General features: G+C 37.9%; 1 long non-coding RNA gene across 1 annotated transcript in view; it reads left to right on the plus strand.

Moving 5' to 3' along the window:
* Positions 1-1,382: 1,382 nt before the first annotated feature.
* Positions 1,383-15,253, plus strand: part of LOC147824860 (uncharacterized) — a 41,936-nt gene continuing 28,065 nt past the window's right edge. Inside the window, exons 1-2 of the long non-coding RNA XR_015441715.1 lie at positions 1,383-1,683; positions 10,386-10,515. This is a non-coding gene — a long non-coding RNA (uncharacterized LOC147824860). The remainder of the gene's footprint in view (positions 1,684-10,385; positions 10,516-15,253) is intronic.

Genomic DNA, 15,253 nt, shown 5'->3' on the forward strand with positions numbered 1-15,253 from the left:
TCCTATACAGGTGTAGAATTAGTTTTTAAAACTCCGTTCGTAAATACATCCCTCATAGGTCTTATGTCTGCCAGTAGATCTAAAGTAGAAAATTAAACATTTGTGTTCTGCTGTCACATTTCTTAAAATTGTTTTGTTAATTGTTTTATGTTTTCTCCCATGTACATAGGAGAAATTAGTGTTCTGAGAAGTGAGTTTATTATAAGACTGCCAGAACATCTATATGGGGGTGCAGGGAGCAAGCTGATATAACTCCTGTACTTGATTTCAGAAGGAGAGCTCTCATTGCTCTGTTCTTGTAACACACATGGAAAGCAATGCTTTGATAAAATGGTCTGAGATAAAATGGATATGATTAAGTCTTCTGTAGAACTGACAAATTAGTGATATGCTTGTAATTACCAAAATTAATATTATTTAGGTGAGGGCTTATGAGGTTAATTGATCATATACTGTGTGAAAATTAGTTATATTTTTATTGAGGAAGAAACAGGAAGTGAGGAAAACTCTCCAAAGCTCTTAGCATGGCACAAGAGCTCTTCCTTACTAAACCCAATCCTGGCCCTGAATCACCTCCAATCATTCCTTCCCATATGTTCTGCAATTATTGAGAACCTTGCTGTCCCTGCTTGTTCATGCCTGCCACTTCCCAGTATCCAATATGAAACCCCACCCCCATATAAAATCTTTCCTGGGGACTGATTTTACTTGACTAGAAGATAGTAGCTAATAATGTTAATAGATACATGTTGGCTAAATGAATAATGAACGAATAACCTTGAGTAAACTGTAGCATTTTTGACAGATTATTAAAATAGTGTTAACAAGGATGATGATAACTACAATTTCAGTAGTTTTCAATACCTCTGGAAGGTTAGGCTTCATGCAACTACCAAATCTCTCATTATATTTTAGTAGCAGTGGTGTTTTGTATGTCTTGTATTCCAGGGAAGACCATGCTCATATTCATAATTGTCTTTTTTTTCCCGGTGAAAAGTAGGAGAAATCAGTGATGAAGGTAAAATATTTGATAATGCTAGAGAAATAAGGGGATACATAAAGAGATGTCACACAGAAAACCATGCAGAAACGGTCTGATTATATGGTTTAGTTAAGAGAATGAGTTTGTCAAAACGTGTGGCAGAAGAGAATTGAGAAAAAATTAAGTAGAAACTCAGTTGAAAAAGACGTACTTAAGCGTCCATGGTAGAATTTCAAGCATCTTTCATCGCTACTCATTTTTATCTTTAAAAACATGTTGGTCATATTTAGTCCCGAATTTCCAAGCCTTGTGTTTTTCCTTCACTGTGATGTTATCAGCTGGAAGGGAAAGCTGGCCATGAAATTGTTTTGTTAAGCACTTTTCCAAAGGAACTTATTGTTTTAATAAGTTGGGAAAATGCTCTTAAGGAAAAAAAATTGTCATTCAAGATTCATTAGAGGAGAGGGGGACCTAGATGATCCCCCATGGAATTTATTCTTCTTTGCCATGGAACACTTAACACACCCCAAGATCCTAACAAAGAGTAGGAGTTGACTGGCCACTCATCACTGGAAAGAGGACTTTATGTTCTCAGGGTCAGGGCAGCAAGACAGAGCACACAGACAGCAGTGTGTGCACTGTGCCGTTATTGCAAAGTGGTGGGGACTCCGGATTCCAAGGTAAACAATGCCTCATTGAAGGTAAGCACTCAATAAATATTTTCTGAAAGGGTAGATGAACATTAAAAGTCGTGTTCATACTCTTTAATGACTATATTTCTCCTGTGTAGAGCAAATTCTCACCTCACATGAATAAATAGGAAGTAACTAAAAATCAATCCATACCACAGAGAATTTTTATACCATGTAATCTGCCTCAGAACCCCATGTCTCTCAGACATTCTTTTATTCTGTGTTAGAGTTTTTGCCAATTCATTAATGTCAGTTTTTGGCCACAACAGATAGATGTGGATCTTTTCTAGTTAAGATAATTGGTTAGGAAATTAAAAAAAAAAAAAAAAAGCATGTGACTTGAGATGATCAGCCTACTGATAAAAAAAAATTAAAACAATGATGAGTCATGTGGGCTGTGATGAGCAAGATTATTCACTTTCTCAGCAGCGAGCATTCGTTTTGGTTTCATGACTTTCTACCTTCTCCCTCTGCTGTGCCATAAATTCCCCACCCTTATCCAAATCTGGGCAATCTTTGGCTACTTTTCAGGAGCTTGTTTTAAGGCTTTATTCCTGTGTGTCTAGAAAGAGCAGGGGCGGGAATGGGTCCTCAAGAACCCAATTAGTTCGGTGACTAAAACCCAATGTCATTCTTAGGTTCAAAGCCATCACCCACCATTCGGGACCATGGTCCCTCTGCATGACTGAAAATGGCTTTAACTTGTAAAATAGCAGCTCAAAGTGACTGGGAAGCAGGTCATCCTCAGAGAAGCCATGTCAGTCTGTTGACAAATAAGCGCGGGCTGAGCTAGTGATGGGCTGATGGGCTTCCCGGGGGCTCAACAAGAGGAAGCCTCTGCAAGTATGGGAATAATAAGGGAAGGCAGCCGCCTCCCCACACCTACTATTATATAAATGTTGTATTTGTTAGCCTAGCTGCTTCCTTGACCACCCCCCAAGCAGTTCATAGACAATAAAACACCAGGAATCCCCGAAGAAGGGTAAAATGCTGACATGATTTAAGAAGGAGGACTCTGATAAGAAGATAAAAATCTAATAAACAGAGTCTAGAGAACCTTGGTTTGTCTCCGGTGCTTGCCAGTGTAAGCAAAACCCTCCCAAGGAAAACAAAAGGAGCCCTAATCATGAGGACATTCCACTCACAGACCATCTGAAGGAGAAAGTTAAGGTTGTGACCTCTGCAGGCTGCAGTTATGAGTGCTCTGACAAGAAAATATTTGATTTGGTTCAAGAAGCAAAATCCGTCACTGGATTTTTAATATCTTTTTTCTTCAATAAAAAAAAAATCAAATGTATTTTGTATGTGCTAGAGAGAGAGTTGTGTACACACAGTAAGTATTTCTCCCACCCATGTTGTCGTTGTGTTTAACTTGTTCTTAATTTCTTCTTGGATTTTAATCAATCCCAGGAAAAGGTGGATTCATGGGCCCAATGATTTCCCTTTTTTAATTAACTTAAGAACCCCAAAGGCTAATCTCAAGTTTCACACAAGAATCTGAACATATGAAATATACATTCCCTTCAAAAACCAGAATGAGGATGTAGGAAGAGGAGATTTTTTTTGCTGAAGAGTTAAAGGGAATGTGCAAAGAATATGTCAGTGTCTTTGAAATCTAGAACACAGGATTCCACAGTAAAATACTTCAGCACAACATAGGCTCCCAGGCAAAATAACAAAACAAGACACCACCTTTAAAATGGCTGAAATGCTGAACAATTCAGTTGCAATGTTGGTAAAATATATGCCATAAGAAATATGCAGTTATGTTTCTGTCACTTAGAGAAGAAAGAGGAGAAAAGTTTTGGGCATATTTTAGAGGGCTTCTTAGTATAATTTTAAGAGTTTCAACACTTGCTAATGCTGTTTTTACTGTGATGAACTATTTTAAAAATGTATAGCTTCTTCTTTCACGGATATAGATGAGGACTACATTCGTGCTAAATAGGCACAGTTTTTGTTTGTTTTAATATTTGTGTGTGTGTGTGTGTGTGTGTGTGTGTGTGTCACCTAGAAGAAGGAAAAGGGCTGAGGGGTAAAGTGTGAATGATCTGGAACAAAATAGAGAAAAAAATGAGACTATGTATGGTGGAAATGAGAAAAAAATAGCCTGGGGGAAAAACCTGAACCATGATGGGAGTGAGAACGGCAGATTTCCTGGACTTTTCGCATCCCTCGGGCAGCTGGTCAGGAAGTAGGCCTGGACTGAGGAACACATTTGATAATGATCCTAAAGCACTGAGGACCCGGGACAAGGGGCATAGAGACACCAATGGGGCAGAGGAACTGCTAAGGATGTGGACTGGAGACTATACTCATTCCTTGGTATCCATGGGGACTTATTCCAGGACACATTAGCGGGGACATCATAATCACTGTTCTGGTTCTTTATAGAAATGGTGAAATATTTACCTACAGCCAACACAACCCTCCCATATAATTAAATCATCTCTGGATGATTTCCAGTACCTAATGCAGTAAAATACTTTGCAAGTAGTTGTCTTACTGTGTTTAGAATATGACAAGGAAAAAAAATACCTCTAAGTGTTCAATACTGATGCAAGTTTCTTTCCTCCTCATGTCTTTACTCCATGGCTGGTCAAATTTGTGGATGAGGAGCCCACAGAAATGGCAGACCAACTATAATTGCTGTTCTGCTTGCTTAGAAACCTAAATGATGGCACATGTGTTTAAGGGAATTGGAGCATTTTTAGATTTGGAATTTTAGAGCTTTAAAGGAATGTACTAAGAGAAAATGGGGGGAAATGGGCTTGTGCAATTATTTTTCTATATCCCTACAACTTTCCCTTTTGAAAGAAGTTCTTTTATGAGAGCAAGTTTTTATGAGAGCAAGTTTAAAGCAAGTTTCTTGTCTTTACTGGCCATCCACAATTCAAGCCAAGGCCAACAATTATGTACTTAATGTCATCATGTGTGCTAACAAATGGTTTCCTTCAGGACACAGAATGGTGTCCCCTTATACCTGTTCATCAGCCAGTCCACCACCACTTTCCATGGTAACATATGGACACAGCCACAAGGATCCCATCTTTAATAGCATGCCATTTTCCAGCAGGAAAAAAGGTCAAAATCACCCACCCTAAACTTGTTAGCAAAATCTACAATTAAAATTTTAAAATTTTAATTATAGAAACTTTAACAATTCTGAACCTTAATATTACAAACATGTCATTGTGCTCATTTTGGTTCAGATTTAGATACTCCATATTTGGGTTTGCATGAGCTAATGCTATCATGCAAGGTAATAACATATAAAGAGCTATATAATCACAAATATACTATTTAGACAATCTATTTTATTTTATTTTTTTAGACGATCTATTTTAGTGAGAAAATGTATGAAAAGCATATGCTTTAGAACTGGATGGCCTGAGTTCAGATCTTGGCTCCATAATGCAACACCTCCTCAACATTTAGCAATTTACTCAACCTCTACGACATTCTATTTTCTTATTTCTAAAATGAGGTAAAACCAGTGTTGATCTCGGAGTAGTTCTGAGAGCTAAATGTGTTAGAAAAACTGTGCTCAGCACATAGGTATAATTAGTTATTTTTTATTATAATAGTAATAAGTCTGTGTCAAAGTTTTGTAGGATGTAGAAATGTATTTTTAAAGTAGTATTTTAATCATAACAGCTGTGAATGATCATCATCTTTCCTAGTCCTTATTATCTCTCTCTCTCTCTCTATATATATATATATATATATCATAAACAAAATTGGAACTGTCGTGTATATAAACGCTTTTATTTCCTTTATCTTCTTCCTCATTATAAATGTATACACACACATGAGCATGTGGATGTGTTCATGTGTGTGTAATAAAATTTAGGCAAATGTGGATTTTTACAAATATATATACTTATAAATAAAATGTCGATCTTGTCTTTTGTACATACTTTGGGTAATTAAAAAAAGAACATGGGTCTGGAAACATTAGCCATGGCAATTAGACAAGAGAAAGAAATAAAAGGAATAAAGACAGGTAATGAAGAAGGCAAATTGTCATTATTTGCAGATGACATGATACTCTATACAGAAGACCCCAAGAACTCCACCAAAAGTCTTCTAGACTTAATAACCAAATTCAGTCAAGTAGCTGGTTACAAGGTCAACACACAAAAATCAATAGCTTTCCTCTACACCAATGACAGACTCACTGAGAGAGAAATAGGGCAAATAATTCCTTTCACAATAGCATCCAAAAAACTGAAATACCTAGGAATCATCCTAATGAAAGAAATCAAAGACCTCTTCTCTGAAAACTATGGCACTCTGAAAAGAGAGATTGAAGATGATATCAGAAAATGGACAGACATCTCCTGCTCCTGGGTAGGAAGGATTAATATAGTCAAAATGGCCATACTTCCAAAACTGCTATATAGATTTAATGCAATTCCAATTGAGATCCCAGCAGCATACTTCATAGACCTTGAGAAAACAATCCAAAAATTCATTTGGAACAAGAAGAGACCCAGAATAGCAAAAGCAATTCTAGGTAACAGAAACATGGCAGGGGGTATTACAGTCCCCAACCTGCAACTATACTACAAAGCTACTGTGATAAAAACAGCATGGTACTGGCAAAGAAACAGGCTTGAGGACCAGTGGAACAGATTAGAAGATGCAGAAACAACACCAGACACACTCAGCCATCTCATCTTCGACAAAGGAGCCAAACACCCTCACTGGAGGAAAGATAGCCTCTTTAATAAATGGTGCTGGAAAAATTGGGCTTCAATTTGCCAAAGATTAAAACTAGACCTCTATCTCTCACCATGCACTAAACTAAAATCAAAATGGATTAAAGATCTAAATATTAAAATAGAAACTCTGAAACAGTTGGAACAGAGGTTAGGTAGAACCCTTGAAGACATCAGTGTAGGAAAATATTTTATGAACAAAACCTCAGTTGCCCATGAACTAGCACAAACAATCAACAAATGGGATCTCTTCTTATTAAAAGGCTTCTGCACAGCAAGAGAAACCACCAGCAGTGTGAAGAGACAACCCACAATGTGGGAAAAAATCTTCACCTGCTTTTCCTCAGACAAAGGTCTACTATCTCGAATCTATAAAGAACTTAAAAAGATCAGACCTCCCAAATTTAAAGACCCAATCCAAAAATGGGCATCTGAAATGAACAGACATTTCTCACACAAAGAAGTAGAAATAGCAAATAAATACATGAAAAAATGTTCAACATCACTGGTCATTCGAGAGATGCAAATGAAAACAAGACTGAGATTTCACTTCACTCCAGAAAGAATGGCTGCTATCATGAAATCAACCAATAACAAATGCTGGTGGGGCTGTGGGGAAAGAGGAACCCTGCTCCACTGCTGGTGGGAGTGTAGACTGGTGCAACCACTGTGGAAATCAGTATGGAGATACCTCAAAGAACTAGGACTGGAAGTCCCATTTGACCCTGCTATTCCACTACTGGGGATCTTCCGCAAAGAATTAAAAGAATCATACCACAGTGATATATGTGCACCCATGTTCATAGCAGCGCAGTTTGTAATAGCTAAAACTTGGAAACAGCCCAAATGCCCATCAACTGGAGACTGGATAAAGAAAATGTGTTTTTTTTAATAAAATGGAGTACTACTCAGCCATAAAAAATGAGAAATTAGAGACATTTATAGCTAAGTGGATGCACATTGAGGCAATACGCTTAAGTGAAATAAATAGGACACACATGTGTAAATACCGAATAGTTTCTCTGGTGTGAGAAACTGAAAGTGTAAATAAGGACTAAATGTAAAATAGGTAATGTGAAATAAGAAGAAAAGGGGCAAAGGGGAAGGAAGTGGGAGGGCTAGGGGAAAGGATAGAAGGGAATGGGATTAATATGAGAAAATGGAAAAATAGGAACAAAATCTTTGTAAATAGGGAGGACTGGAGGGGTTGAAGGGAGGGCTGGGCAATGGCGAAAAATAAGAACCAATAGAGACTATGTAAAGGCGCAAATTTCCAATGATGAATGTCATTATATTGTATACCTAAAATCTACCAATGATTAGAATAAATAATCGATAATGTAAAATAGGAAGAAAAGGTCCAAAGGAGTAGGGGTAGTGGGAGGGGCAGGGGAAAGGAAAGAAGGGAAAGGAAAAATGCTGAGAAATGTAAAAAATGGAAATAAAGTCTTTGTAAAAAGGGAAGGGTGGAGGGGGTGAAGGGAGGGCTAGGAATGGGGAAAAAATAAGAACTAAGATGCATTATGTAAAGGTACAATTCCCAATGAGAAATGTAATTGTGTTGTATACCTACAATGTACCAATAAAAGAATTAAAAAAAAAAAGAACACAGGACTAGTATATGCCAAAAATAAAATCATCACTAAACATTTTCATATTTGAAAGCAGGGACACAACAAAAGTTGAACCCCTCCAAGTTCCACTCAAATTTAGAAGAATGACAGTATCTTGCCATACTTTTTCATCTCTCTGGCAAAAATTGTTCTATATTTCTCACAATTCACCAAATAAATTATTGAAAATTAAAGTTAGAGAGATTTGCACACATTAACAGATGTGAGCTTAATTAAAAACCAGTATGATTAGATAACTAAGAAATGAAAGAAACTGACATCTCAATTGAATAAGCTTTATTTGGATTGATTTGGAAGCTCGGTTAATAACAGACAGAAGCTTGAACTATGATGGATATTCTGCTCTTCAGACTATATAGATTTGGGCTTAGTGACATTTTCTACAATGTTGTGGACTCATTTCTGGGTTGAGGTGTGTTCCAAGCTATTCAGTGCTGTCAAACACCATGGATCATAATCAATTCTACCATCTCTTCTTAAAAATATGAATATTTATAATATGTAATCTTAGTTCAAAAATTTCAAACCTTTTAAACTAAGAGTTCTTCCTTGTTTACTCACTGAAGCTTGATTGCTCAAGTGGGATAGTTCTCCTCTGCTTTCCAGGATGCTAGGTACTCACTACTTCAGATCAATAGGAGTTTGTTTCAACTTCAAAAAATCTACAGAACATTCCTTTTAGGTCTAAAGGTCCCTTCCTGTTAAATATATTTAATATTATCAGTACAATTTTTATTTTTGCAAATTTGAGTGGTATAGATATTGTCTATAAAATAATCAAATTGAAAGAAATCTTTTTGTAAAGAGAAAATAAAAATCTCAGTATGTTTATAGAAACAAAGTAAAATGATAACATACAATAATATGTATAAAAACAGCACAATAGAGAACTAGATGGCTTATCTCTACTTTTGACTTTAGATAGAATTTATTTTATAATATAATAATTTTTATTATTTTAAAGAAATGTTCCTCACTCTTTCATAATCTTTGACTATCAAGAAATGCAATAGAATAGAAAATTTACTAAATGGGATTCAAAGGGTGAACATTTTCCAAACATTGCTTGAAATATCTTTTATTATTTATTACTGATTTTCCTAGACCAATATAAGTGAAGAAGTAAACTTTTCTATTTTATTGAAAAAAGTAAGATTATTTATGGAAACATGAAAAATTATCAAAATATCTGTAATAATTTCTTCCTTGTTTCAACTGCTAGTGTTCCATCTTCTTCAAGACGACCAACCAAAGTTAAATAGTTGACCGTTTATTTCTTCATAACATAAGAAATAGGAGCATGTGCATGTATATGTACACACCTATGCCAACATATGAGTTAAATATAATTTTATATTTAATTATATATGACTCTTCAAACACAATTAAATGGAATCATGTCATATGTTATTTTGTAATTTATAACTTGAAATATTATTAGTTTAGAAATATAATCTCAATGTAAATCTAAACTTCAATGAACTGATCTTTTCCTTTTCAAAACCTATAGAATATTTTGTTAAATTTATATTTACAAAGGAATGAAACCTTTGGCTCTTTATCTTGCAATAATAATTGGTTGAAAAGTAAAAATAACAATAAAGTAAAAATAAATAACAAAAAGTAACTTAGAGGGTTCTTTAGAGGAAATTTGATTTCAATGGAACATTAAAGAATTGTCTATATTGGATAAATATTATTCTTTTCATTGTACTATGCATAAGTAAGCATTCATTCTGTTAAAAACAAACATTTGCTAAAATGATTGTTAAAAGACTTGCCTGAGTCCACAATTGACTATTTTGTTCTGGCAAAACTCAGATAGATTCCACTGTATTACCTTGAAGAACTTATGGAAGCAGGTACTTAAGACATATTCTTGGGAAATGAATTTGTACAGCCTTTGGACAAAATCCGAGAGAAAGATGGGAGGCTCATTATGTGAGCCTCTCCTACCCGAGTCGCCTGAGCACGCTTCTCAGGCTGCTGTCCAAATGATATGTGATCTGCAGTGTGGAGGAAATTGCTCGAATTTAGTAGTCTTTACTCAAGTGGACTGAAGGTCCTCATCCTTTTCACTGGATCTCGATTCCCTCCTTACCTCAACCCAGGAGTAGGAGCTGTCCCTAATCCTGCCATGGTCCCACGTTCTGCCAGCCTCTGAGGTTCAAGGAAGCCTTTTACAGGACTTCCTGGGAAACTTGTTGCCTTTCCCCTTTCCAAGTGGGAGTGCTTTGTATTTGTTGATAAACAAACAAAATTCCCCCTTGTCTTCCTTTCTCCGGAAAGAATTTCAAAGTTCTACTCTGTGAAAAATTGAGACATGCCTTTGTTTTTCCTCCCTGATATCTAGTGAGAAGACATGCCTTGATGTGGAGACATGAAATAAAACAAACTGCCTTGCCCACAGGAAAATGGAGGTGGAAGGCAGGAAGTGATATGGTTTAAAAATAAATCCAAAGGCAGAGGCCACTTCAATCAAGGTAAATAATCAGATCAACCTGTAACATATCTGATACTAAAGAAATTACCAAAATTTTCAGGCTGCATATGAAGTCTCTATGTGAGCCCTCTGTGGAAAAGAAATTTCCTGTAAGGCTCCCGTGGCCTGCCAAATGGCATATTTTGAATTCCATAAACTAATTCATTCCTATGCCTCCTTTCCACCTCTGCCCACTCCCTAAATGTGCATTCTTAGCTGAGGGAGAAATCAGAGCTGGTGACTGTACACAAATCATCTCCTGGCTGAAGTTTTTGGTGGCAGCCAAGAGAGGAGAAGGGAAAAAAATTAGAAAAATTTCAATTTCAGGACCATTATTATTTTCATTAATCATAAGAGCCGCTGTCACCCCTGTCCTTATTCTTTAGAAGGAGATCTATTATACGGTCCATTTAGTCCAAGCCATATTACCTCATATGTTTTCCTGGCTGACCAAATAAGACTTAAGAGATAAAACAATTTACTGTTCATTATGATTCGTGTCACTGGAATCAATCTATTAACCTACATTAACTGGATATGTGACGATATCTCGCATACACGCTTCCCCAGTTTAAAGAAAAGGCAAGGGGAATGAGGAGGGGAGGGGAGAGGGAGGGGAAGGAAATCAGGGCCCATAAAGTGCAGCAGACGTATAATTTGCCAAGCGAATACAACTTCATTTTCCAGTGCCCACTGCTGAGCCCTCCACATCTGTACGCAGCCCCTGACCTGTAAAGAAGTCTAACAAATTGGCTTCTATTGTGGAGCCAAAAGGTGCCATCAATGAGGGGACGGTTCGCTGGTCCTAAAGTATGATGGGAAATCTCAGGCTGGAATAAAGAGCGGCCGTTTTATGAAGTTAACCCATTAAGGTGAAAAGCAAGGCTGAAGCTCCAGCCGGGTCGGCGGGGGGTGGGGGATTGGGGGCAGTAGGACGGGAGCAAAGAATCACGCCAGCCCTCTCCTTTCAAAGAACAGGGAAGGCAGGTCCAGGTGAAGCAAGAGCCACACGAAGTTAAAATAGAAACAATCATCACCTTATTTTAAGAAATGAAAATCCCCTTGCTTTGTCTCTGGCCAACCTTTGCCCATGGACGAAGGATCATAAGTATCTGAAGAAAAGAAGATGAATCAATAGATGGAACCCACTGACTTGGCACAGAGCTACCTCCCAGCTCTTTTTTATTCATTCATTTTAAAAAAAATAATTAGGGCCAGGGATTTAGCTCAGTGGTTTCGCAGCCTGCTGGGCAAGCACAAGCACCTGAGTTCGATCGCAGGTTAAAAAAAAAAAAAACCGATTGACACAGGGTTTTGTTAAATTGTTGAGTTGCTCAAGCTGGGTTGAATTTATGATTCTCCTGCCTCAGCCTCCTAAAATGCTGGGATTACTGGCATGCATCAGTAAGTCCCCAGTGCACCTCTGAATGGAAAAAATACCTTTAAAGAGAGCAGTAAAATAAGCTATTGTACATCACCAGAATGTGGCTGCAGCCTTCCGTTGATCCTGCAACTTGCAACTTTTTGTTAAAAGCTTCTCTGGGTATGGACTTGCAGGTTGTCAGTTTCCCAGGGAGACTCTGGAGCTCAGCTGGTGGCCGCCCCAGCTCACAGGCAGATTCCTTTGTACATGGTGCACGAGTCCACATCCCCTCTGCTGCTGAGGCACTGAGCACTGCCAAGGCACAGCCAGAGCAGGGTGTGAGTGGTGTGGATGAGCCACACCCAGGATTGAAGGGGAACTCTTTGGGCTGTATCTGCTACCATTTCATGGGTGATTTTGTCCACTGATTCCCATAAAAACTTGAAGCATAGAAATACAACTCTATTATTTGTTCAAATTTCTCAGCCCTAGGACCGACTTAGGAAGCACCGGTCGGGTCCATAGTCAGGATGTCATTGGAGTGGGAAGACATCCATGGGTACAGAGTTGTAAGTGGGGGTGGGAGTGGAGATAACTTTCTTGGCAGCTGTACATGAGTTATCACACACCTATATTTCCTGTTTGGAGAATGGGAAGTGGAAGCCAGTTCGCATTATTGGTAATCCATCAATATGAAAAACTAGGGTCTCTAGATATAATGCACAAACATATGAAATTGGAAAAATCATGTACTTATTTTGCATGCTGGTGGCATCATTATCCCTCCTCTTGGGTAGTCCTGGGTGTGTTTCCACCTCAAGCCAGTGAAGTTATTACTTTTGACCCACACCAGTGGTGGACCAAGAGACTTTTGATTCAGTTTTTCTGCTGGAAGATACAAATGCAATCTCTCTACTTGCTCCAGAAGTACCAACAGGAAACCTAATTGGGAGGATGAAATAAGCAAACATAGTTTGAAGTATATTTTAAAACAAACAGAACTATTATTTTCAAATTTTAAATCACTTTGAACATTTTATCAGTTTGTTTTAAATTTACATGTTCTTTCCCCCTCCCCCCATTTTCCATGTGCTAGTGTTAGGGAATAATGTATGTTTTTGTCCTTGTCCTTGCAATGCCCAGAAGGAAGCAGATATTCCATGTGTGTTTGTAGAATGAGGTACAATCACCAGGTCCCTCCAGAAAAGAGTAAGGAAAGGTGGGTACCATGAGGATCTCCTGGCCAGAACCCCTCACCACAGTTAAGTTCCAATAATGATCCCTGTTTGGGTTATGTTTGCAGCTCCTCTCATAGAATTTTACCCACTAATTTTCCTCCAATTTCCCATCCCCGTGTGTATTAAGACCTTCAGAAGCTCTGCTTCCTTGGAAAGATGAAGAATGAGACATTGGTGGCCAGGCCAGGTGTCATGTCTGTAAGTGGGGATTCTATAGTCATGAGAGTGTTTTAAATAATTTTATTCCTTTATTTTTATGAGCTTGTTATGTTTAAAACAAAACAAACTGAGAATAGTACATTAAATGTGCTTAGTCATTCAATACATAGTTCTCGAGTACTTTCCTTAAGACAGTATTCCAAACATGACAATGATAGCAGTGATAAGACACAATCATTGCCTTCCTTGAGTTGTTATTTCATGGCATAGAGAGTCAGCAACACAGAGAAATGCACAAGGAGCTATATGGAGATATGGGAGGTGTAGAGAGAAATAAAGCATGGAAGAGAGCATGGAGTATCACTACGTCCACGGAGTTGAGGGGTGGCTACAGCTGGCATCGATCCCATTTCAAATATGTATTGCTGCACAATGCAACATCTCAGAGCAGAACATATTATTATTTTTCAAAATTCCTTGGCTTTCCTGGACCTAACTATGTGATTCTCGATTAGGATCTTCCTATACTTGCAGTCATACAGTAACCAGAACTGGTGTCACCTGCAGGACTGATTGGACAGGATACCAATAGCTTCTTCACACGGTGCTGGGCCCTCAGCTGGTGGCTGGGACAGTTGGAGTCAGTCAGGTGTCCCTCTATCCTCACATGACTGTATTCCTCAGAATATATGGCTACCACGGGCTTACTCACAGCAATGTGGGCTTAGGTCATTAGGCTTAGTACATGGTATCTGGTTTCCACCAGAGCAAGGGTTACAAGAAATCCAAATAGAAATTGCAGAGTCCTCATGATGTAGCTTTGAAAGTCATGAAACGTCACTCCATCCATGTTCTGTTAGTTGAAGGCAAGCCAAAGTCAGAGCACCAACAATAAGAGAAGAGGAATAGAGAAAGTATGAGTAGCCAAAAGAAGGGACTCTGTGGATCTTTGGAGACCAGCTGCCAGAATGAAGAAAAGGATAGCCTCACAGATAAATTGCTATTTGAGCGTACACCTAAAGCAAGTAAGTGAGCAGGGTATTTGGAAGAAGATATTTCCTTGCAAAGTGAATGGAGAACATGAATTCCTGAGACAGGTGTACCCTAAAAGTGTTTGAAGAATGCGAAGAAGTCAAAGTGGCTGCAATAAAGTGGTGGAAAGAATAAAGAATGGAATCATAGGTGGTGAGAAGACAGAAGACCATTGGAAGGACTTCAGATTTTATTTTGAGATCTATAGAAAGCCATTTTGATGATTCCATCTGACTTTTGTTTTAAAGTTGTGGCTGATTAGGTTTGTTCTCTTGAACAATTGCTGAGAAAGAAAAAGACACAAAAAAGTTATTGCAACCATACAGGCAAGAGCAAATGGAAGTTCAGATCAATGTGGTAGCAGCTATAAGAATTAGTCAGATTCCTGTTGGACAGTATCAGGAAGGTAAATTTCCTAATGTATAGACTGTAGTCTGTGACAGAATGAGAGAAATTACAGATGAGGCCTAGTTTGTCCTTCCCTCCCTGCCTCACTTTTTTTTTATCTTTCTTTTCTTCCTTTGCTTTTCTTCCTTCTATTGAACAACTAGAAGAATAGAATAATCATTTTTTGAAATGGACAAGGCTATATGAGCTACAGTTTGGCTGGAGTAGACATCAGAAATTTGCTTTTATATACATTAAGTTTGAGAGGTCTACGAGGTATCCAAGTGGTGAGAAAACTAGATACTTGGGTATGCAAGTTTCTCATTCAGAGAAAATTCCCAGCTAGACATACACATTTAGGAGTTTGTGTATTGGTGGATTTCTTGAGACTACTACAGTACAGACAGAGAAAAAGATTAGAGAATTGATGCTTTTTTTGTTGGTGTTGTTTGTTTATTGAGACATTGTCTTGCTCTGTAGTTCAGGCTGGCCTTGAACTCACCATGTAGCCCAGGCTGGTCTCAGACTCATGGCAATTGTCCTGATTCAGCCTCCCGAGT

Source organism: Heterocephalus glaber, unplaced genomic scaffold (assembly GCF_053883595.1).
Source record: "Heterocephalus glaber isolate CG9 unplaced genomic scaffold, H.glaber_assembly_v1.0 deba00001531, whole genome shotgun sequence".
Classification (NCBI taxonomy): domain Eukaryota; kingdom Metazoa; phylum Chordata; class Mammalia; order Rodentia; family Bathyergidae; genus Heterocephalus; species Heterocephalus glaber.